This window comes from Python bivittatus, unplaced genomic scaffold, assembly GCF_059951505.1.
Source record: "Python bivittatus isolate LINGU-HERP-01145 unplaced genomic scaffold, Pbiv_v1 ctg000700_np1212, whole genome shotgun sequence".
Lineage (NCBI taxonomy): Eukaryota > Metazoa > Chordata > Lepidosauria > Squamata > Pythonidae > Python > Python bivittatus.
In genome coordinates, this window is record NW_028277098.1 from 48,915,145 (window position 1) to 48,941,311 (window position 26,167).

A 26,167-nucleotide genomic window follows, 5' to 3' on the forward strand; every position below is an offset into this window, starting at 1 on the left:
GCCAGTATTTGTGTATGCTACAGCCAAGCTGCTATAATGCATAGCTTGATGTCTTACCCCAAAATCTCCTTCATGTGTTCATTTCTGGGAAAATGAAAGCCTTGTGTTCTATAGCCACTGCTTATAGAAGAACAAGTAATAAGCAAGTAGGAAGACATGGAAATTAAATGAAAGAAAAAAAAATTGCAGCAAGAAGTAATAAAAGATGGGGTAATAAATGTTCAAAGGCCCTTTCCTTACCTGCAGTTTAAATCAGCACCCTGGCAATTCTGATGTTCACCCTTGGCACACTATGCCTATTGTATCTAGTTCCCAGGTCAGAATTTAGTCAGTCTTCTATTGTCACTTCTTGTTCCAGATTAAAAATGGCTTTTTCACCAGAGCAACAAGGTGTGTGAAATACAGTGGTGCTTAAAAGTTTGTGAACCCTTTAGAATTTTCAATATTTCTGCATGAATATGACTTAAAATATGATCGGTTCTCCACACAAGTCCTAAAACTAGATATAAAGAAACTAACTAAACAATTATACTTGTTCATTTATTCATTGAGTAAAATGATCCAAAGCTATATATTTGTGTATGGCAAAAGTATGTGAACCCTTGCTTTCAATAACTGGTATGCTCCCCTTGGGCACCATTGTATATGCTGCTTTACAGCCTGTTTTTCCAGGGCAGCTAGTTCAGATCTGCTTCTGGGTATTGTCATGTCTAAGTCTATCCATTTCCCTTTGAGATGTCTAGGTCATATCCCTTTCCCACCTAGTTATTCTTCAGCATAAGCTGCCATCATTTCTCTTGCAGTGTATACCTCTTTTCCCACCTACCCACTTTTACAATCAAACTGTTAAGCTATTTAGCTATATATGCCTCCCATCCCTTCTCCCAGCCCACATTTTTTTTTTACTGCCCCCAATCCACCACCTGTTGCTCACAATCATAACACTCTAGAAAAGGGATGGTTTCACAAAGTGAAGAGTAGAGTTGAGGAACCCAGACTGGAGAGAGAAATCTTTCAAAATGCCCCAAAACTCCTTGCTAATTCCAATAACTTGCCTTAATGAAACTAATCAATTTCATTTTTCAGACTCACATGAGTCCCTAAATCTCCCCTTGAGATTGGATGGCCCCAACTCTACTAGCCTTCTGGAAGGCCTTGAAACCTGGCCTTTCCCCCAAGGGTTGGGGCTAAGATGTTAGTTGAGCCAAGATGTATGTTTTACGATGTGTTTAGGATGAGTTTTGCTTGGAGTGTTGGTTGCATTGCATTGTATTATATTGTGGTCATTTTATTTTGCTTTATGTGTTTATCTGTTGTTAGTCTCTAGGTTGAGATGGGTGGCCTTATAAATGCTTTAAATAAATAATAAAAATAAACCACAGAATAGTGCAATAGAAGGCAGAGGCAGATTTGCACAAAGCTGCAAAGGTGAAATGATGCAACTCAAATGGCAGGATAGATGTTGTGACAAAAGGGAAGGGTGCCAACACCAGAAGGGAGGGGAAGTAATGAAGTAATGAACTTCACCTATGAAGAAAGTGCAATTTAGCCTGAAGCAGCTAGGATAGGGTCAACCAACTGGAGGATAAAATTTCTGGTGCCGCTGTTACTTGCTGACACAAAGAGAGGAGGGCAATGCTTTAAATTAGTAGTGGAGAAATGGCCAAAGAGGAAGCTAACAGATGGGGATGCATCTTCAGAGGTGGAGAGAGCGCTAGATACACTGTGGAATAGAAAAGAGTTTTAAGTTTTCTTAAGAGCTTTGATTTATGTCCCTTTTTCCTGGCATCACCCTTAGAAAGGGGCAAAAGCAAATTGGTTTAATGTGTGACTCTAACTTTACTATGAGCAAATTGGGCATCAGTCCCTTCATGTTGTCTAGCAGCACAGCTTGGGACAAGCATTACATCATAGTTTTTTCTGTGCTGTACATGCAACAGATTTCATACCTTACCATCAAATAAGTGGGACTTTCAACCCGGAGATGTTCAGGGTGTGTCCAGGAGATCCTTCTTCTGTCCTTTTTTATTTCTAAAGAAAAAAAAATACAACAAAGGAAAGAAAGGATATATGTACAATGGTTGGTACATCCTGTTCGCATCTGGGTGTGGTAACACTCTGGATATGAGACCTGGATGCACAAGTCTGAAAATTTCGTCCTTGGTTCCTGTGACCTACATCAGAAAGGCTAGTGTCAGTTCACAGTTCACTTCACTAAGAACAAATTTTAAAATTCTAAAATTAAGACAATAAGCCAGGGAGCCTAGTTCTAGAAGCCCTCACTCACTTTTCCTTGCTTTGACTACTTGAGAAAAATAAAAATTCTGTTCCTAAGAGCCCCTCCTGTCTGCCACCCACTGCAGCACTGATCTTAGACCCATACATGACTTGGGTAAAGCCACTCAGCTTCTTTCTATCTTTTTACCTCTTATTTCATTTGCATGAGAGACTTTGGTTGGCTGGTGATGATGTCACCACACCGAAGAGTCAATAAGCAATTAACACTATGGATTTTGCGGTAAAAGGAGTTGAACCGTACACTGCTACTTAAGCCGTTTTCTATTACAGTAATTTACTCTTCAGCTCCCTTTCAACAGACAGACCCATTTATCAGGTTTTTGATTCTGCTTCTCAATCGGAGCAAGGAGGAATCTTATGAAGCTCTATAAGAGATCCTGATTCAGTTGCTGTGGCAGATCTTCCCCTCTTCCCCAAAGAACACCACGATCCTGCATTCAGTGCCACAAAGATCCTCAAGCAGATTTTTATGAAAATACCAACATTTGATGACAAAACACATAGACTAGTCCCCCATCCTCCCCCCACCCCCAGTCTCATGATTCTTAACTGCCTGCCTACAGAAAAGAGATGAAAGACTGTAGCATTATGAAGGGAGGGAGGAAAATCTTTCTTATTTTCCTTCAAGCATCTTTGTCTAAATCCACTGCCAAGGAAGTTGAAACTCACTGGTGAAATCATTTGAGAGGGCGAAAAGTACCTGCCTAATAAATGTTTGATCAACTGGTACTTGTAGATGCTCACTGGGGCTTTGAGCATACCTTTTTTCTGGTTGCAGGAAAGCCTTTCCAACCAGGTTCCCATCCCCAGGTTTGTTAGGATCACAATTTCCAGTATTCCTAGCCCTTTTGTTGTGCACATTATTGAGTTGCTTCACTGTTGCAGCAAATGTAATAGTGCAGGAGTCACGTAGGCTAAATATCCGTGCCTATATAATAAAGTGGCTGCTGTTGTGAAATCTCTCAAGAACTCATTAAACTATGCCTGTCCAGAAGAACTTCAATTATGAAAATCTGAATACAATCATTGGTTTGTTGCATTTTTAAAAAATCTGAGTTTCCCTGTTTCCTTCAATGTTACTCCTGATACCAGAGTAAATTAGTTCATCTCATTCTCTGAACTGTATGTTTTGAAGCAGGAGTTTAGTCCATAGAATGTACAAAAGATTGGACTATAGATTGACTATAAAGAGCCAGTTTGGTGTAATGATTAAGGCACCGTGTTACAAACAGGGAGACTGTGAGTTCTAGTCCTGCCTTAGGCACAAAACCAGCTGGGTGACTGTGAGCTAGTCACTTTCTCTCAGCCCTAGGAAGAAGGCAGTGGCAAATCACTTCCGAAATGTTGCCAAGAAGACTGCATGGGCCAGTCCAGGCAATAGCCTGGAGTCACCAGTGACTTGATAGCACAAAATGGGTGGATGGATGGAACAAATGTATATATGTATGTATGTAAGTTTAATATAAATAATCACAGAAGTGTGTGCTGTCAAACTTTCATGTTTTATTTCTGGTAATAATTTGCATGTGTGTTTGCATATATAAGCATACTTGTTTAAATGACTGTATGCCCTCCTGTGTAGTCTCAAGCATGTGCTCTTTACTTTACGTAGTCTTGGTTATACATAAACTGAAAGGTATTCTTACACTCAGCATTGCCTGTATACTTTTGCTCTGTGCATAGATACTACAACAGTAAGCAACTATTATCTTGACTGTGTTATCCCAGCTCCTTCTCCTCCCTCTTGCATTTTCCACCAATAAAGTCCTTCTTCCCACAGCCAATCAGAGCACTAGGCAACAGATGATATTTTGGGATGAGGGCTCAGAACTACCTAAACAGCCTCTCAGGGCTCTGTCTGTGTAGAGAATTCAGCAACTCATCTGAATGTCAAGCTGAGATTCAAAAACAAAACAAAACTCTGCACTATCTTTGTTTCCTTGTAACTAATCATGTTGTATTAGATTTGGTCTGCATAAATATCTAAATGATAGTGGATGCAGGAGAAAAGACAGGTTTGCTTTTAAATTTGAACCTGTTGATTTCACTGAGATTGGTAAAAGGATATGTTACTATTTTTAAAGTGCATTAATACTTTGTAGATTCACAGCATGCTTTTGAAGATTCCATTTATTTTCACACTATTTTTGACAATGCTAATGAGCCTTGTCACATAGATAAGCTTTAGCTCAAGCTGCTTGCAACTTTCTAAACATGATGGATAGGTTGCATCAAAAATTAAGGGCAGATTTCCCTTCTTAACGTGAAGATCATTACCTGCAGCGTCCACATCACCTCATGAGACACACATAAGTTGAAATCAACACTGTAATCTTTCATGGAGTTGTATTCCTGAGAAAAGGGTGGATATTTTTTGAGAATTTCTCATGGCACTAATTGAGATGGAAGAATAGTACATTTTCCATTTTCTGCTGATTTAATATAGTTTATCAGTCTGGATGACAGCTAGAGATTGGGCCTGATTCACCATCTTTTATCGTGCTTCCAGGGGAGAATTTCCAAATAGTAAGTTTCCACTGGGATCATATCAAGTTGGCTAAAACCTTAGTGTTACCACGGACTAATTTTGTATCACATTTGCTACAGACACAAATTTACTGCTTGAAGATTGAGGTTGCAAGATGAACAAAGACAAAGGGAGGGCTGAGTCAGCATAATTGTCACTCATCCTAACAAAAATTTGTTCTGAGGTGATTAACGGAAAATCTATCTGCATTTCAGTCTTGAAGCTTCTGTGTGGCTTCATTTCCAGCTCCATGGATTTGCTAAAGTTCCCATAAGTTTAATATACGGACCCAAACCTGAACTTGCTAAAAGTATCAGCCTAAGGCAGCTTGCTTTCTCAATTTATCAATTGCCCTCTTATAACTATGAAGAAAAGACCATTTCAGATGGATTGCATCAGTTGCTCGTATCTTTAGATGTTAATTTGGCATTGGACTATTTGTAAAATTTGCATCTAACGATTACCCCATATTCCATGTTTGTATTGGTGGTATATGTAATTTGAGAAAATTTGGATGATACTTGGGTCTACTTTCAGACAGACTTTCCATGTAAGTTGGAGGAAAATGTGTTTAATTGGAAAAATCCATCTATGTTCTTCTGAGCATGCATGCAGGTGTTTAATATCAAAATTCCAGAAATCAAAAACTTAAAACTTTTGAAACTAGGTCTGTGCATCTCTATTCAACTTTCATGTTCAGAGTTTAAGGAATACTTTTCTTTGTAGTTGTAGGCAATCTACAGTACTGTGCAAAAGTTTTAGGCAGGTGTGAAAAAATGCTGTAAAGTAAGAATGCTTTCAAAAATATAGTAATTGTTTATCAATTTACAAAATGCAAAGTGAGCAAACAGAAGAAAAACCCAAATCAAATCAAAATTTGGTGTGACCACCCTTTGCCTTCAAAACAGCATCAGTTCTTCTAGGTACACTTGCACACAGTTTTTGAAGGAACTCGGCAGGTAGGTTGTTCCAAACATCTTTGAGAACTAACCACAGATCTCCTGAGGATGTAGGCTGCCTCAAATCCTTCTGTCTCTTCATGTAACCCCAGACATACTCGATGATGTTGAGATCAGGGCTCTGTGGGGGCAAAACCATCACTTCCAGGACTCCTTGTTCTTTTTTACACTGAAGATAGTTCTTAATGACATTGGCAGTATGTTTGGGGTTGTTGTGCTGCTGCAGAATAAATTTGGGGCCAATCACATGCCTCCTGATGGTAAGGCATGATGGATAAGGATCTGGCTGTATCTATGCAGCCCCAAACTTGCAAGGAACCTCCACCATGCTTCACTGTTGCCTGCAGACACTCATTATTGTACTGCTCTCCAGCCCTTTGGCGAACAAACTGCCTCCTGCTACAGCCACATCTTTCACATTTTGACTCATCAGTCCAGAGCGCCTGCTGCCATTTTTCTGCACCCCAGTTCCTATGCTGTCATGCATAGTTGAGTTGCTTAGCCTTGTTTCTATGTCAGAAGTATGGTTTTTTGGCCACAATTCTTCCATGAAGACCACTTCTGGCCAGACTTCTCCAGACAGTAGATGGGTGTACCTGGGTTCCACTGGTTTCCACCTGTTCTGTGCTGATAGCACTGCTGGACATGTTCCAATGTCAAAGGGAAGTAAGCATGATGTGTCTTCCATCTGCTGCATTAAGTTTCCTTGGCTGACCACTGCATCTGCGGTCCTCAACATTGCCCATTTCTTTGTGCTTCTTCAAAAGAGCTTGAACAGCACATCTTGAAACCCCAGTCTGCTTTGAAAGTTTTGCCTGGGAGAGACCTTGCTGATGCAGTCTAACTACCTTGTATCTTGTTGCTGTGCTCAGTCTTGCCATGGTGTATGACCTGTGACATGAAACTCTCTTCCATATCCTCACCTTAGTAGCAGAGTTTGGCTGTTCCTCACCCAGTTTTAAGCCTCCTACACAGCTGTTCCTGTTTCAGTTAATGACTGTGTTTCAACCTACATATGAAATTGATGATCATTAGCACATGCTTGTATAATTGGTTAATCATGCACCTGACTCTAATCTTACAAGATCCCTGACTTTGTGCAAGTGTACAAAGTATGCAAGTGTAAGAACTGATGCTGGTTTGAAGCCAAAGGGTAGTCACACCAAATATTGATTTGATTTAGATTTCTCTTCTGTTCGCTCACTTTGCATTTTGTAAATTGATAAACATAAACAATTACAATATATATTTTTGAAAGCATTCTTACTTTACAGCATTTTTTCACACCTGCCTAAAACTTTTGCACAGTACTGTACCTATAGGCAGTCTGTTTTTTAAAAGTATTTTGCTCATTGAATCAGCAATAAATGGATATTTATTTGAGATTCCAGAACAAAACAGAGTTCTGAGAACTGTATGTTTTGATTCAGTAAGCAACAATAAATGAAAAAGCAACAGCACAATGTAAAAATGTCTTGTCCCTAGACATAGCAGTGCTTCCATTGAAGACAAAGAAGTTTGAATTGTTACAACCCCACTCAGTTGTAAATTGAGGTGCATCAAATTCAAGCCTCTTGTTCCCAGTCTTGTAGTGACAAAGCAACTGAACATCTCCTTCATTTTTGGATCTTCTTGAATCAATCAAGGAAATATAGGTGTGTATTTGGAACAAAGAGAATAAAAAGAGAGAGTATGTCCAGCTTATTGGATTTCCCCTCATTTTTTTCTTAGTGTTGTGGTAGATAGGAGCAATCATTTTTAAAATAGATATCTGTTTCTCTTATGTTTTTTGTGGAGGTAAAAGGGTAGGCTTTCCTAATATTCCTAAAGCCATTTATCTATAAGAGCTAAAAGAGGCAAAATGTTTCATCTGGGAGATAGGAAGAAACAAACAATTCCCCAAATTAGGCCTGGTATTGCAGTTATGGGTCTTGCATTTTAGATCTAGTCTAAAGGCAGAGATTACCCCTTGCATAAATTATTTGTTAAGTCTGGTTATATCTGAGATTCGTGGGCAAAGAAACAGTGGTTTTGTTCCTCTTTCTGACAACCTAAATGGCAGCTGTTTTCTAGATCTCCTGCTTTGAGAAAAGCATATAATTTTCAAGGTAGAAAGTGATCTAGCTATGAATATCTTATTTACAAGTTCAGGGTAGAAGCAACCGCCAAACATTATTTTTTATTATTTGAAGAGGATTTTTCACTTGAAGAGTTTCCTGTTAATATTAAGTCAGGGTCAGTAATTTACATCTTGCATTTTAAACCATAGTGACCACAATCCTTGATGATGTTTGGATAATGGGAGTATTAGTCCACCATATTCAAAGAATACCAGGTTGTCTATTCCTAATCAGGGGATATTACACAATTTTGCATGCCTACTGCCCTTTGGTTTTCCTAATATAAGAACTATCACATTTTTTCTGTCTACCCAGGATCTTATGAGTCTCCAGGTAAGATCTGGGTCATAGCTGGCCTTTATGTTTTCAGAAATGTTGTCACCCATTGAATATTGGTCCCTAGTCCCATGAGAAATTAATGTGTTTCATTCATTCTGTTCCCAGTATGAGAATGGATCTAAAATCTAGGTTTCACGACCTTAACATCTGGCCCATTCCTTTTATTTCCCTCCACTCAGCTCCTATATTTTATACCATCTAGCTTGTGCAACACTGTTCCAGTTCCAGGTACCACATCTGTGCCTGCAAAGTACGTTGTTGATACTTGTGATTTTTTTAAAAAAATATGTTTAAGTATGTCAATGAGCAATAGCAATTCAAAGTTACGTGTCTTTTAGCCTCACCAGTTTGCTTTTTGGTGTAATGGGTATTTTGTGACTGGCTGGACCTATTGTCACAAGTATTTTTTGATGTCACACTTGATACTTTCTCAAAATCCCAAAGGTACCCACTGGCCCCAAAAAGTTAGAGATTCCCAATTTTGCCTGATAAAGACTTCTGGAGCACACAAATGCCAGTGTGTCATTTCATGACTTTTCAACTGGTCCTGATAAAGCTGTAGATTTTAAAAATTCTAAGATTTACCACATTTATTGGGGGAGGGAGGACAAAAATGTCAAAACGTTATTATAGTTATATAAACTCTAGACTATTGTATAGAGTAGACTGGTAAACTTACTGTCTTCTTTGAGCTCGCTCACTCACTTTGATGCTCACTCCTTTGATACTCTCACTTTTATATAGGAAAGAGAGAATGAAAGAATAATTGGGACTGTAACAGGTTGGCCAGAGGAGACTTCATGGCTGGAGCATAATTTCATTGCTACTCCCACCTGAAAAAAGGGGAGAGAAGAAGAAATGAACGTGAATAGACGTACACGGAAAGTTATAACCATACAGCAGTTATGTTTCCTTGCCCATGGGTCATTCCATAACTAGGTTGTAACAGGACAGAAAAAGGAATGTGAACTGGAAATCAGCACAGAAGTTCAAATATATTTGTGCTTTTATTTCTTTGATTTCTAGGCCGCCCACTTGTCAAATGACTCTGGGTGGGTTATAAAGAATTAAAAACATCAACAGGTTTTATATCTCATAAACAAAAAGTTTATCGTTTTAGAAACCTTTTTTGACATGAATACATTGACTGAGTATCACTCTTAAGTCTTGATGAGGCAGGACAACAAATATATACAGATTAGAATGGCCATGCTGATGTTTCTCTTTGAACCCAGGTAAGTATCCAGAGGGAATAAGTTAGTAGATTCCAGAAGCAGTCCAGGAGTCCACTAAAGGCAAAATGGCAGTTTTCAGAAGATGTATCCCAAATCTGGACTTGTCAGTAACCCATATTATATGGAAAAATATTTGGGTGGTTGAGCATATCTTCCACTGAAAACAATGCAGTGCTAATTGACATGCATTGGGTCTAGAGAAGTGCTTAGAGGAGTGTTTGTCTCACACTGAAAGACATGATTCCTCTATCTCCCTGAACTCCCATCTCCCCATACCAGCAACAGAGCTCAAAATGGCTGAGTGGTAGGGCTTCCATATCTAGTGATGTCTGTTGGACATTTTGTATCTCTTTGTCATCTCTAGATGACAACCTAACAGTCTAGATTTTTGCAACCCAAATATGGGAGTTCTAATTTATAGATTTTATGCGACAACCACAGGGAGTGAGGCCAGTTGACTGAATGCTTTGTCTGAATAAGTGCACATCATTTCATCACAGTCACGTTCATGTATGTGTTTTCATCTTGTGTGAGGAATCTTAAAGAGGAAGGTCAGGTCTGTCCTCTTGCAAATGTTTCCCTTGTCCCCATAAATGATCAGTGTTGCCTAGATATGTAATGTGTAACCATGAACCATGTAGTGACTTCCCAGTTGTCAAGAAATAGGATTACAAATAAAATGTATCCTATTTAATCCTTTCCAATGGCTTTAAAAAAAACTTTTGTTTTCATACTGAAAACCACATGGCAGAAGAACCACCTGCAAGATCCATTACCTCCATTATACCATGAAAGCAGTCAGAGTCAAAATACAAAAACCCTGTGTCTTGTCAACAGGTCTTTTGATGTGAAAATCGGTATTCAGTATGAAGCAGCCTGTTGGGCAACTGTCAGTGGATCTGATACTGCTTTGTGCTGACCTCTTTCTTGCAATACTTAGCAATCTGCCTAGAAACAGGCTTGCATTTGCAAGAAATAGGTCATGGCTCTTTAAGGATTAAGAAGAGATCTGGTAGGCCATTGTCTTTTGAGCTGCAAGGGCACATTCTTATTGGCTCTGCTAGGTGCTGTGGCCAGGCAGAGAAGTCTGTGAGAGAGCCATAGTGATAGGCTGAGAAAAGCCAGCCCACTCTGCAATAAAATGACTTTGTGCTAAGTTTGCATCAGTTACACTGTGAAGGAAGTCTATGGCACATATAATATACTTTGGTTTATAAGTCCCTCCCTATTAATTGTTACTAGATTTGTTGTGTAGCTGATAACAAAAAGAAATACAAACATTTCTTTTCTGTTAGATTATGATTTGAAGATTTTAACATCAGCTGTTTTTCACCTGATGAACGCCAGAACATACTTTGTATAGATAAAGTATGCTATTAAATAACTGTATTTATTGCATTTTTCCAAAAACAAATTATTTACCAGGTTTTTTTTGCATTCTCAATTACTACATTGGTAAGGAAAATAGACTTCAAAATCAGACTTGGAAGTTATTCTGAAGAAACATTTCAGATGCTTTGTATTGCTAAATGTTAAGGCTGGGCATCAGCTTGCAACAGAGCTTCAGTTGTAGATCGTAATCTAGGCACATCTTGCTTAATGCTGGCAGGGAAGGAGCTAAATAAGAGATAATTAAGACATATTAAACCAGAGCTGCTAGTTTCGTTGTGTTTATCTTGCAAGATTTTTTTTGCAAGATCTTAGCATAAACTGAAAGGAATTATTGAGTGAGATGTTTAAACTGCAAACTTAAAGGCCACACCTTATGTCAAACTTTACCACTGACTGGAATTAACCTTGCTTTTTCCATGCTTAACTTCCTTATAGTTCCAGAAAAAAATTGAATTGGACTAGAAAGAGGCAGAAAAACCTTTGTTAAAGATTCCTTGTCCCATCAAAAAATGAAAAGTCTTACAGAATTTTGCATGACAGCTTTAAATATTTAATTGCAAGCAAGTTACAAGTCTGCATAGCTGAAGCAGAGTTGGGTATTAGTACTGTTCTTCAAGATTTTTGAAATGGAGAAGGGTGCAAATTGGAAAGTCAAAAAAAAAAAAACCATGAAAGCAGGGGTAAACTACTTCCATATAATTGCGAAGACCACTACTTGTACTGTAGTTCCAAAGAATTAGATTTGACTTGAGGGAATCCTTTACCCATAGGCATCTCTTACAAGTCATGGTGACATCATAATTATGGTTATTTCTGCAATGATGTTATGATAAATGTGTAACAAGCCAGGGAAAGGAAACTCTTTAAACAGTGTAACACTCCAATAGAAGAGAATATATGTAGCTCAGGGTTGAACTGTGGAGTCCTTGGGGTTCTCTGAGCTTGGCTGATCTGAAGATGTTACCTAGCCGGGTAATGAAACGTTTGCAAGAAAACAACCAAGCTCAGAGAACCCCAAGGACTCCACAGTGTAACACTCATTGGGCAAAAGTTATTAGTTGAACAGAATGTGTCCTAGATGGCTCTCTGGCTCTATGCTATGTGCTTAACAAAGAGGAGAGAAAGGATGTGTTATGTTGCACAGAAATTTCCACCCAATTTACTATTGCACTTTTCCCAATGTACAATACACACATTTTTCAATAGTAAATTGCAGTTAGTATGTGTATTGCTGTTCTTACCTTACTGTAATATCTGCATTTTTGTGTCCATTTTGATTGAAAACTCTCACAAAATTCTGAAAAATGAATTTCAGCTGCATGCATGTCTCAGATTCTCCTATATAGTTGGGAAATATGAAAAAGATTTATTCATATAAAGCAGATTTTTCATTTGTCCTGAGTCTCTATAAGAATTGTCTCTACTGCAAGACTATATGTACCTCAATTTGCACAGATCAAAATACTGACATAGGGTGGAAGTAATGCCCTTGTAGTCCTATGGAGGAGGTTACTCTAATTTGCTCCAAAGTTACAATACTCAACACAAGATCTCTTTGCACAAAAGCATGAACTCAAAGATCCCAGTGGAATTTTAGTTTTAAAAATTGAATGTGTCCTACCTCATTTTCTGCATTTCCAGTTTTACATTTTTGTATTAAGAAAATTACTGCCCAGAGTTTTGGTTGTAAGGTGCATAATGATAATAGGGCAAAAACATATTTTCACTTAAAAGTGTTTCAGCAAATGATACTTGCTTTTATGATGAGCTCTAACTGAAAATTACATCATTATCCAGGCAACAAATCATGCATGAAGCCAAGATATGTCTGGGTGCTGTTACAAGTCTGTATTAGTAGATTCATCTTTGCTCCTGGTAATGGAAACTGTCTGTGGAGGCTGGGGTTGTTTTTTTTTTTGGTACCTGTTGTTGTTTATTCACTCTACAGGTTTGACCACTGGGGTTAGCTCACTGTGAAATGCATGGTGTCTGTGTGTCTAACTGCCAGCTTTTTATTTATACCTTCCGCGTAAATAAAGCTCAAGACCCATCAAAGCCATGAGCTCATCTGTTATATTTGGTGATGGTGAGTGAAGGGTAAATACATGGGTACGCCTTGGGTTCCTCTCTCAGACACAATGGGGCCGAGTGCCACGCATGACTCATGCTTTCTCCTTGTCTTTCTTGGAGGCAATTTCAGTCAGGCCCATAAGATCCTTGGGGTGGACCTGGCATTTGGAAAGATTTGCTTTCTCTCCATTTAAGTAGCATTATGTCAGCTTGAGTCGCAGGAGATGCTATGAATGTTATATGGAAAAGTCCCATATGTATCAGTCTGTAGGTCAAGAAAGCTGGCTCTCCCAGTAATGGGTTCAGACTCCCCCCCCCCTTTTTTTTTTTATTTTAATCCCAAAGCAAAACCAGAACAGGGTCTCCAGTTTCTGATTCCACAGTTAAAAATTGCAACAACTCATTTCAACTATAACAGGCATAGTAATTGCATTCCTGGCTTTCAGAGGTGACAGTTTTTTGCAGCTAACTTTCTATTCCTATACTTTATAATCTGATTGCTCAATTTAGGCACTTCTACAGGGTAGTACATCCATTCCTCAGGTCCTGAAAGTAGTTTGAAACAGACCTGTGAATTGTCTTTGCTTCTAGCAACCTTGGAGACCGCTGAAAATATACATGTTTTCAGCCAGTTTTGCCATCTTGTCCTCTATTTTTACTTGTTTTTTATTTATCTTGGCTTTTCCCCTTCCTTATTGTATTTTATTCTGTCTGCCAAGCTGTGAGCTACCTAGAGTCATTCTGGAGTTAGGCGGCACCTAAATCAAAAAAATAATAATAATACAGTGAGCCAATCCGTGTTCTCTCTCCAACTGATTGAAAGGAGCATTCCTCACCTCCATGCCATACAAAAGCAAATGAAGTCGATTGCTGTCCCAAAATTCATGTTTCCAATGGATGCTGTGTGTGTTTCCCTGCTTACTTGCAGGAAAATGTGAAAGTTAGTAACAAGGGGAAGCTGCCTGGCTATTAAGCCATCATTCCTTCTTTATTACAAATCCCACTAAGAACTGTAAAGATGCTATATCAGGTCATCAGTTTTAAAGCCAGTTGCATTTTCCAATGTTGTAAACTGCAGTGGCTGTTGAAGGAAAGAAGGGGCTACCCTTCTTTCAACAAGAAGATAATCTATTTTAGACTGCAGGTACTGGAATTGAATGTTAAGGATATTTCCACACTGCCACCCTTGTCAGCAAGTCAAGCCAGTTTTCCCTTTGAAAAATCCTAAAGTAGCTGAAATTCAGGAGTGGGGAGGGGGTGAGGAAAATGCTAATTTCAGTGGGGAAATGCCCACAAGATCTACAGGGGCTTCACTTCACTCTTGCCTTTGTGGTGTGTGAGAGAGATTTAGGTTAGACCACAGGTAACCCAAAATAGATTGGTTCAGCTGCCAAATTCATCCAACATTGTGGGATCACAGAGGTGATTTTAAACTAGTTTAGTGTCCCTGTTTAAATGTAATTTTTATTTAATTTTATAAAGGGTAGAAATAATAATAGAAAACACAACCTATTTCAAACTATTCAATAAGAAACTATACAGTTAAAGAATACTAAATAATACAAACTAAAAATAAAAGTAGCAAAGAGAAAAATTAAAATTAAAACAATATAACATGAAAAATTTTTAAAACTATAATACTATGTGTCTACTTTCTACAATAGTAAGAAATACTATCATAATTATATACAGTCATGTGAAAAAGTACACCCCGTTGAGATTTTTCATATCTCAACATGCAAAAGTTGATCTTCATTTCAACAATATTGGTTGTTAAAGGGGGTATAATATAACAAATATGCACCATTTACAGTTTGTAGTCCATTGTGTAATTTAAATAAACATAAATACAAATTTCCCATGTGGAAAAAGTACACCCCTACATTTATCACAGGTGCAAATTATTAATAATTTATTAAATTTATATGTCACCCAACTCCCAGCAATTAGAACATTGTTAGAGAGGATCTGGAAAGAACTTGTCATTTAGACATTTACTTTGATTTGTTCTTTGTTGTTGAAGTGTGTGATGACACCATGCCTGGATTGAAAGAGCTCTCTCTGGCCTTCAGAAAGTTATAAATGCCTATGAATCTGGGAAGGGATTTAAAAAGATTGCCAAACTATTGGACATTAATCATTCTGCTATCCAGAAGATCATCTAGTGAAGATCAGTGTATTTCAAGCAACTGCCAACTTGCCCAGGTCAGGCTGTCCCATCAAGTTCAGCCCAAGAGCAGAATGCAAGATGCCGAAAAAAAATCTCTAAGAACCCCAGAATTTCATCACATAACTTACAGGTAGCTCTCACCACTACTGATGTCAAAGTGTGTGAGTCTACTATTTGCACAAATTAGATATCCATGGGAGATGTACCAAGAGGAAACCTTTGCTGTCGAGGAAGAACATCAGGGCAAGATTAAAGTTTGTTCATGAACACCTAGAACAATGTGCTCTGGACAGACAAGGCAAAGATAGAGATATTTGGCCACAGTACCAGAAGACATGTTTGGCAGAAACCAAAGGTAGCATTTTACCAGAACTGATACCAGCTGTAAAGCATGGTGGTGGGAATGTTAAGGTTTGGGGCTGCTGTGCTGCATCAGGGCCTGGGTAGCTCACCATCATAGAATCCACAACGAATTCTTCATTGTATCAGAGGGTGCTTGAGGATAATGTGAGACTATCTGTCAGAAGATTGAAGCTCAATCGAACGTGGCCCTTGCAACATGACAATGACCCTAAGCATTCCAGTAAATCCACCAAGAATGGTGCAGAAAAAGAGAGAGAGAGAGGAGGGAGGGAGGGAGGGAGGGTGGGTGGGTGGGTTCTGGAACGACCAAGTCAAAGCCTGGATCTAAATCCCATTGAGATGCTGTGGGATTATTTGAAACGGTCTGTGCATGCAAGAATCCCCTCAAACATCTCACAGCTGAAAAAATTCCACATGGAGGAGTGGGAAAAAATTCCTCCCAGTTGATGTCAGACACTGGTAGACAGTTATACAAAGACACTTACCTGAGGTTGTTTATGTTGAAAGGGGTAGTGCCAAGTATTAGAGACATGGGTGTACCCACTTTTTCCACAGAATGAAATGGCATATCTGATGATTTTTTGTTGAATAAATGATTGCAACGTCATTTTTCACAGGGTTTTTTTGTTCAATTACATCACCTTTATCTTAATATACTGTTTGTATGAAGATAAAATATTGATTTGTCCACAAATGTTAAAAAAGAAAAAAAACTTTACATGGGATATACTTACTTTTTCACATAACTGTACATCACTGTGAATCAATTTTTAAAGAACAAATTATACAAAGAGCATAAGGAATGTTATTGTCCAATTTGGCCTCTCTGCCAATAAAAAGAGCCAGTTCAAAGACTGAGAGTTGACCGCTTTCAGTGTAGAAGTGACCTTGTTTTTTCTCGTTAGTTTAGTTTCTATAAATGTTTTTGAATACTACTATGAGTTATCCAGAAGCAGTAGCTGCATTTTCACAACTGAAATCCTGCTATTGGATCAAGCCCTTATAAGCCGCCTCTTGCAGCTGAAGTAAACATGCATTACAGTGCTAGTAAGATGATCAGAGTTCCATCTTACAAAAGCAGATTTTCCACAACTTCAGCCCCATTGTCATGCAGTATAACCTGGGGTGCTAACATTAAAATATATGAAACGGATGAATCTTAACTATTTGTAGTAAAAGCCAGATTATTTAAATAATGAAATAAGAAAAAATAAAGATATTTGATGACTTCACCATGCACATGTTGTCATTTTGGTTTCATTGTGGTTTGCTGGAGGCAAAGCTTTGTTATCACTTGTCCTATCAAATCCCTGAAATATACTCTCTTGAGGTTGGAATCATCATGAGGATCAGATGTATGTCCAATCACATCTTAGGTAATATGTAGGTGCAAGGCTAATGGCTCTTCCAGGTAAGGGCTTTATATAATTTCAGGATTGGTAGTTGCCATTGTGCAATTTTTTTGAAAGTGGTTTGCCATGCCCTTTTTCCAGATTTGGGTTCTTTTTTTTTTTCCCAACTTCCCAGACTAACCAACATGCCAGAATTCCCACATGATTCTTCTATCCAGTGACTTACCATGGCTGGCTCTGCTTAGCTTCCAGGATCAGCCATTGTCAGCTATGTGCTGCTGCCATCTGTTACCAGAATATCTAAATGGGATTTGAAGTGATTCTGAATCCCACTGAAGGGATTACTCAACTTGCCTCTGACTAAAAGGGAAGAAGTAAGCTGGAAAAAGATTAATATGAAATGAACAACTCTCTAACTTGCCTGCAGTTTTGGCTACCAGAAAGAACATAATTAATTACTGAAACAAGTATCCTTTGGTAGTGACAGTGACAAATTACTACTAGTATTGCTTTGTATTAACATTGACATCCTATACTGGTCTACTCAGAAATGGAGCCATGATATAATTTCAAAAATATGGAAATATAATTTCAGAATTTCTACAGAAACTTGTGTTTCATGAGGCTGTTTGCAAGGAGTGGGCTGATGGCATGTAGCCTCTCTTCCAAGTTTGTACTGGGTCTAAAAAATCATGGTGATGTGCCATGACTGTGATGGGCTGCAGATTTAATCAGAATCAGATTCGCTGTTGTGACTAAGTGGGTGGGGAAGATGGATGTGTTGATTCCAGTGGAAGTGTTTTCACTTACACCACCACTCTGTAGGTATAATATTATGCTGTCATTAGGATCAAAATGACTCCTCAGCCAGCAGAAAATTCTGATCTCTGATTTCCACTCCTGCACCATACCCCAAAGTCCACCCAGCTATCCCCATTTCATAAATAGCCTTCCTTTAGTCCAAAGTTTTTTGTATAGCAGCAGGTGTATACATTCATATACAGAGGAACATCTCTCTCTCTCTCTCTCTCTCTGTACACACACACACACTTTTTACAGAAGCTTAATTGAATGACCAGATTGTGCTATTAGACCTATAAGGAGTGTTGGACTAACACGTACAGGCAAGAGTTAAATATCAGGGGGAAAAAAGGATTTGGAGGGGAGGTTGTGAAAGACAGAATTTGTCTTTGAGCAGATTTGTGTTTAAAACTGAAAAGGAAATAGGAGTATATTTACTAATGGTGAAAGGAGTTGGAAAGCTGCAAATCCAAATGTGGGTGTTATATCATGCTGCTGTCTTCTAAGAGATTTTTCCTGCAGCTGTTTCTCCTCTTTTGCCACCTTTTCTAGCTAAACATCCTCCCAGGTTACTATTGAAAAGTAACACTGGGATGCTAGAACCACCCTGCTTTTGTATGAGTCATGCCACAGCTTCTCTGGTTCAGCCCCTGTTTTATTTCAAATGGATGGCAAAGGTTTAATATCATTTCCTGCCTGGCTTGAGTCAGCTGAATTCCATGGCTCACAGCCCCCACGCGTCCCATGAGGCAAAGGAAATACGCTAGAGATGCCTGCTTTCCTGTTCCATTTGTCAGACTTTACTCAGCAGGAACTCTATGCATTGATGCTCATTCTTTGGAAAAGCCTTTGCAGAAATGGCAACTAATACTGGAAGAGAGATTAATTTGTTCTCCCCAAACTGAATCTGACTCTTACTTGCTCAGTAGGCCAAACATGTATATAAAATACTGTATCTTCTTGTCACCTAGTTACCTTCTCTTATTTCCTTTTTTTTCTGGCCTGGCTAAGAGATTCTGCTGCTTTGGTGATTCTGAAGGCTTCCATTTTTTAAAATGGATTTTTCCAACCCAACAAAATGTTGGAAAGAGATGGTGTAAGAGGCTCTGGGCTCTATCAGAATGGGATCAAATTTCGTATGATGGGAGAAGCTGTCAAAGGAAAGATGGAGTTCAACATGGGTCAGAGTTGGCTACAAGTTGCAGAGAAAAAAAAGTTCCAGAACATAATTCCCTAGTGCAGCCCTATAGAAAAGCAGTTGAATGGCAGCGTGGAATGCTGCTGACCGCTGCCCCCGTCCCATTCTAAGCCCTTTTCCTTCCTGGTCATGTGACCCAGAGTAGCACATATGAAGCCTATCTGCAGTGCACGTATGCACACAAATATTGATGCAACCTTGGTTCCTTATTTCTCCACTTACAATAAGTCCTATGGATTTAAAACAGCCACCTATCCCCCAACATGTCTGTGGTCTATGTATCTTAATGTAGGTTTAAATTTAGGACTTTCACATCCAAGTATAATAATTTAAAGCGAATTAAATTCAGAATTCCCTTTCCGTGAACGGTACTTAATCTTTCTGCAAGTATTCTGATTCACCTCTTTCGTGTGCTTGTAAAATTTATTTATTATTACTCATAAAATATTTATTAATGAATAAAATAAAATGTTTGTAAAATGTAGTATATTCAGTGTGGCTTGCATAACACGCAATCAGATTTCAGATTTCTGTGTTGTGTGGAGGTGTCAGGTTTTAATATTCATATTGAATTATTTCAAGCAGCTTTATATATTTGTATGATATCCTGAAGTCTTTAATAATAGAGATTTTGTTTGAGTGTTATACCTCTAATACAAATGTGGGTAACCAGAGGTCCATGGCCTGTCAAATAACTCTAGGAGTGTCTCAAGATCAGCTGCAAACCATAGATTAATAACTTTGTGGTTTTCTGCTAATTTCCAGCATGAAATCAAATAAGATGTTTTAAGCTTCACTATATATATAATATCTGTATTTACATTTTAAGGAATAAAAGGAATGGTCAAAAATCAGGGCCCAACCTGTTAGCTGAAGTCACTATATGCAAGTGTGTACATGATGATGTATGTCCACATAACAACTTTGCCTAGTGCAGCACAATTAAAAGGACAGGAAGTTAGTGTCTCTAGAAGGTACAACACTGATTTCATATCCAAGGAAACCTTTATTAGGTACGTTAACTCTCAAAAGAATGTTGCTATTTCAGATCCCAGAACACTGATAATCTGAGTGTTCCAGGACATTGTGACTTAAAATGATGAGTATCCTAAAAGCTCTTAGGCCTTTGCAGTTGCCAAAGAATGTCAAATGATGATACCATCCCTGCCCTTTTCAGGGTGAAAGCATATAGTCGGCTATGCAAACAATATAACTCAACTTGGAGTATCTCCATCAACTTCTCTCAGTTGATGCCATCTCACTGTTAAACATACTGTATAGTAAACTGTGAAATCCTTGGCTCGAACCACAATCTTTCCCAAGCCTGGTTGTGCTGGTTGGAAATTCTGGATGTTACAGTAGTCACATCTCAAGGACCCTGGGTTGAGAAAGATTACATTAGATGGACATGGAACGTAGGCCAGCTACATTCAGGAACAATGACTTAGTCTGCCATGTTTGGAGATTCTAGCCTGGGAAGGCATCTACTGTATATCTTTGACCAAAGATCAGTACACACCTTCTGTCTGGGATGGTTATCCTCTTCCACTGAGTGTGCAGCTTCAGGAGGGACACACATGGAACTAAATCAACTGTATTAACCCTAGTGACCAATGGGGTGACAGATGTTACAGCCAGATTGCTTTCACATCCACAGTTTGGAGATAATTATATATTGTGCAGAGCTCTTGTAAAGACTACTGAGATAATGTACCTGAAATCCTTTTGAAGTAGAACCTTACTATTGCAGCATGGGACGTTGGTGCTTGGTATAATGGAAAGTGCCCCAGTGATGAAGCCAATTGTTGGAGGGGGAAGTTTAGTTAATTTCCTAAATGAAGCCACATCTGAAAATGCCTTGTAACTAGATCTAATTGTTATAGGTAGCAAAAAACCTAATATATACATATCCACCACAAGGGTTAAGTAGAAGATCAGCTCTATGAGAAAAGATCAAAGGTATTGTAACTATGCTTCTGACCATTTAAATTAGATCCATGTGGCTATCCTCTGAATGTACATTGAGAAGGAAGGTGTTATCCTCAACTATATTCAAGCTTTAAGTTAAGCATACTATTTTTTTCCAAATAAAGGGTCCATGGCATATGCACATTTATTTATGAGTGAACTATTGAAACTAGCTTTGACTTAAAGATCAGCTTTAAAAACTCAATCTTAGATCTTTTCTGGGAAGCCATGCATGTTTAAGACTATGCAGTGAAGCCCATCTCTTTTCCGGGCCTGAATGGTAGAAGATAGTGCATTTTTCCCTTTGAAGGTCCTGAAGTGTTTCTAGAAGAAAGACTGCTGCAGTTTGATTTGATTTTAGTTACTGTAGGTCATGGCCAAAGAGCTACTCAGCTTTAACAAAGCTGTTCCTTAAATCCTAAACAAGACAGACAAGCCAGTTCCCTGGAATCCATAGCACAGAGAGTGTAATCAAATCAAATTCATCTGTGCTTAGGGCTTATCTCTTCCCACTATATGCAGTTATTTTAAGCTGCTCAGGAAGCAGTACTGCCTTTTCATCTCTTTTTATTGTGCGTGGGACTTTTGTCTCTCGCTTGACTCACTTCTTCCAAGTTTCATGATGTAAGATACTGCTTTTCTTCTGAAACTGGACAATCAGCAGTGTTTGGTACTTTCTGAAAGAGGAAATATGACATGCCAATTGTGCTTATTCAGTCTACCCTCTGACACTTCAAAACCATAGATGTTAATCCATTCCCCTGAAGCCCAAAGAACAGAATAGGAGCTAGCAGGATCAGCACAAGCAGCAGAATTGTATGTAGCAAAATCATACCAGGGGCATGACTTTTTTTCTGCTCTTCTCCCACATTCACCCCTGCTTTCCACACATTGTTTAGATTTAGCACTATAGGTCAAAGTCAGTCTTATGGAAAGTTATGTTGTGAAATATATCTTGAGTAGATTCATGTTGTAGAACATTCCAGTGGCTATTTCAGCCTTCCCCCAACTTGGCACCTGCCAGATTGTCAGGAATGTAACTTGCATGCTGGCAGGAAATTCTGAAAGTTCAGTCCAAACATCTGGAGGGTCCAACTTGGAAAAGGTTAGTCACATTTCCAAAAGAAAGCCTGCTTAATTTTAACACATCACCATTGTAATGTGGACATAATTCCTTAGGCAAAGTTATTGCATTGTAAATATGAATTGAATAATTCAAACAGTATTATGCACTAAAGTGGCTGTGGGATTGCTCTGATAGATATCCAACTAACTATTTGGCCCATATATAACATAGGATTGCCATGCATTTAACTGTAGGAAATTTGCATAGGCACAGCAAATATGTATTGTTGCTTGAGCAACAGAAACAGATAAGCCTTTAGAATTGCTCATTATATTTTCAAGGGCTGCTTTTATTATCCTCCAAAAAGCTGTATGGAGTAACATTCAAGTGTGTTCTGTCCAAGGAGCTCATTGGATGATTTTGAGCCAATCGCTGTCTCTCAGTCCAACCTTCCTCATAGGCATACTGTTGTGAGGATAACTTTGGAAGAGGAAGTACTATTATATTACCTTAAGCTAGCTCTGTTCATGGTTTTTGTAATTTAAAAGGATTTGAACCTGACTTTTCTTTTAAAAATGTGTGCACATTTTCAGTTGAATTCAGAGATGGAAAGAATATGTTATGACCCATTTATGTTAGTGTTATTTTTCTAAATCCTCATGTTTCTGACCTGCCTGTTGACTTGTTATCACCCATAGGACTGAATGGGTCTCACAAGCTGCTCCATTTTGGTTTATTGAGAAAAAAATGCCAGGTTGCCAATTCAGAGAACTTTTCTCCTCTTTGTGTCATCTGATTGAGGAAGACTTTTAACTTTTAACTTCTGCCCTTTAAAATAGCAATAAAAATAGTGGCACTTAGCTATATCCCTCAAGGGTGTGTGTTCATTTCTAGACAGAGATAAGAGGTAGCTCTTGCAAGAGAAACAGCATGAATGCTGGGATGTCTGAGCTATTTGAGCAGATCCATCATCAGTCCAGAATATATTTTATTTCCGTTTTATAAACTTTTATTGTAACCTAAAACAGCCTTTTAAGAAAACATCACCAATAACCAATTTTCTTCCCACTGTCATTTTCGAAATGGACAGTGCCTCTTTAATAAAAACCTACAATATGGACTGCCCTCTTCAGACATCTGGAGAACCACAGGAGAGATGTGACTCAGCTAAAGCATCATTAACTTATTATAGATAGCTGTAATCTCAGTCTGATACCTGCAGGAGAGTCATGGAGAAGCTAGGCCAGTAATTGGAGAGTGGAGACCTCCAAGGTTAATTCTTCTATTCCAGTTGGAAGATAACAATGCAGAGCTGTACTAGCAGAAAGTACGTATTGAAATCTTTCTTCTTGAAGATTGTCCACAGCAGTTTAATAAATTTGAAATTCAAATCCATTAATACTGCCAAATTTTAATCCAGAGAGCCAAATTCACCAGAACTACATTCTGCCAGTGACAGGATATGTATCATATGATGAGCAGTGCTATGAGTTATCCCTAGTGCACTCCATTGCATATGAAACTGTAACCAAGTGGAAGCATTTTTCATGAAAGCAGATCAATTTTCAGTCTGTCTTCAGTTGGATTCAGACAGAAGTAAAGAACTCATCTTCAGCACAAGCACACTATTGCTCTGAGCACTTCCACAGAACCACCGTTTTTTTTCTTCCTACCATGTAGAACTACATACGTGGTGCCCTACAAATCTCCTCACCAGTGGCTGTTGAGGAACTTCATATTTGGACCAGCACCCAGTCCAGCTGTCAAAAATCAGTCTTCCAGCCAGCACCCTATCCCCATCATTCTTGCCACATCTGTAATGCAGCAAGGAAAAAAAGGCCATTATGTAGGGGCAAAACTGTCCATTGGATAGAACAGAGAAACAGTAGCAATGTGGCACTACTCCTTGACCTCAAGAAGGAGGAGGATCAGAGGAGACAGGATGAGACAGAAGTTCCCAGTAATGGGAAATTCTCTGGCCCATAGTTCCAGAGGAAACACTGCAGTACTTTCTTCACAGCATTTTCTTTGGAGCAGTAACTGAGCTTAAAGTTAATCAGCTGAACTGAAGAAGATCTCCCCAAGACCAATGGTATTATGGGAACACAGCTGTGACACCAGCCCCAAATCTGATCAGCCCATGTTTTTTGCGTGTTGTATGATACCAGAATTTCAAATTCCGGACTTCAGGACAACTTTTTCCTTGGATAAAAGTTGTTTCTGGAAACTACAGTACTCTGGCTGTTAATGCAACATATGATTATTTATCATCAGCATATTATGGAAGATATAGTTCCATTTTGTCAGAGCTAAACAGGGTAAAAGCCCATTCATATGTTATTCACATATAGAGCAAGCCCATAACAAAGCAAACTCTTCTGCCTCTGCCCTGATGTTACATCCCAATGCTATCTCTGATACCTGTACCATACAGTTGGGAACAAGGCAACCTGATGTTCCAGTCATATTGAATCCCTGTGTGGAGTTTTTGTTAGTAGTCCTATTCAGAGCACAGGCATCAGAGAGTACAGGTAGCACAAGTATGTGCCACTGAGGCCTAATCGTGCTTCACCACCAATTATCCTAAGGTACACAAAATAAGCTCTAAATAAATATGGGTAGATAGGCTGTAATATAGGTAAGGACAGAAGATGGGGTGTTCAGCTCATGAGAATATAGATTTAAAATCTGGAGGCTCATTATTCAGAGATAGTTCCATGGTTTTCTTATCATCCAGAATAAGTTAATTGTTTATGGTTAGTTCAGTCAGAAGGCATTCAACTTTCATATACATTGGGTTGCAGATGAACATCCTGTCACTAGTAGCTGAGATGAAATGATGAGTAGATTGCACAAAAATGCACAAAATGATGAGGTTAAAAAAAAGAACTGTAGTTTAGCTGGCAGATAGCTGTTGCTCCTGGTGATCACATCTCAGTAATGGAGGATCTCAAGGCAGCTACATCGAGAGCACTCTGCAATCTCCAAAGGTCAAGTTCCTCCAAGGCTTGGCTGATCGCCAGAAGATTTAGGATCTAAGTGGCTGAGAAATGAGTGATCACAACCACTGCTATACATGAAGAAATTTATGCTAGGCAGGACAGATTAAAGGGTCAGACAAGCAAGGAGGTGATGGAGGCAGAACAAAGGCCCACATTTCCTCTAGCTTTCCCTTTGAGTTTATTAACTGGAAATATTATTGTATTAGTGGAAATGTTAATTGTTCTTCAAAATCGTCAAATGCTTGTTATATAGTATTTGCATGAAAAGTTTGAAATGTTTTTTATTTAACAGGGCTTTTTTTTCCAGAAAATGCTTCTAATACTATATGTAAAATGTTCTTGGCCTAATGGAAGTCTTTTAAAGTAAACTCTGCTGATCTACATGAGAGCTCCAGCCCCAAATCCCTCTTTATATTAGAAAATGTGTTGTACTGTATTTATTTCTTTGAGAACCAGAAAGCATTTGTTGGACTTAGGTATAGGGAGGAAGATTATAGTGGGATAGCTATAGGTTTGTTTTGCCAGGCCTTGTGGGCCAGACAGCAACAATGACACTTTTTGAACTGATGCTTACTGATCTTTGTGCCAAGGGTGAGGAAGTCAATCCCTACCCTTGAGTGTTGCCTAATTTTTATAATGGGCTTAATAAAGGAGAACAAACAAAAATTAAATCCAGACAAGACAGAGGTGCTTTGGTTAAGAGAAAGCTAGACTCTGAAACTGAAGTGAAGTCCCTTCTGGATGCAGCTCGACTCCACCAGAAACAGCAAGTTTGCAGTTTGGGAGTGGTCTCTGATCCCCAGTTGTCCCTGGATTTGCAGGTGGCAGCAGTGGCAAAGAGCACACTTGAGCCAGATAGACTTAACAATAAATATCTTCACCTTGATTACAATCCTTCTTGATTACTACAATGCACTTTATATAGGGCTACCCTTGAAAATGAGCCAGGAATTGTAATTGGCGGAAAATGCAGAAGCCAAGGATCATAAGATATGCTGTATTGAAAGATCTGTACTGGCTACCAGTTGTTTACTGGGCACAATTTAAGTTATTGGTATTGACTTTTGTTGCACTAAGTAGTTTTAGGACCTGATTACTTACAGGGCAACTTCTCCCTCTATGAACCTGCATGATTACTCAGATAGGTGAAGAGGCCTTTCAGAAGACACTCCTCCTGCCAGCAGCTTGACTATTAGAAATGTGGGAAAAGGCTTTCTCCTGTTTGGCTCCCAGACTATGGAATATGCTAATATAAATTCAGTAATTTATGATATAATCCATATGGAGGAACATTATTCAAAACTCTC

At 38.7% G+C, this 26,167-nt stretch overlaps 2 long non-coding RNA genes across 2 annotated transcripts in view; one reads left to right on the forward strand and one right to left on the reverse strand.

Annotated features, from left to right (window-relative positions):
• LOC148214198 (uncharacterized) overlaps positions 1-26,167 on the forward strand; it is a 134,877-nt gene that overhangs the window by 34,442 nt on the left and 74,268 nt on the right. The gene's annotated exons all lie outside the window — the stretch shown is intronic.
• Positions 1,075-12,210, reverse strand: LOC148214199 (uncharacterized). The gene is made up of 3 exons (XR_015798595.1): positions 12,112-12,210; positions 8,923-9,076; positions 1,075-2,031 (listed from the first exon to the last, which is right to left on the reverse strand). It is a non-coding gene; the product is annotated as an uncharacterized LOC148214199 (long non-coding RNA).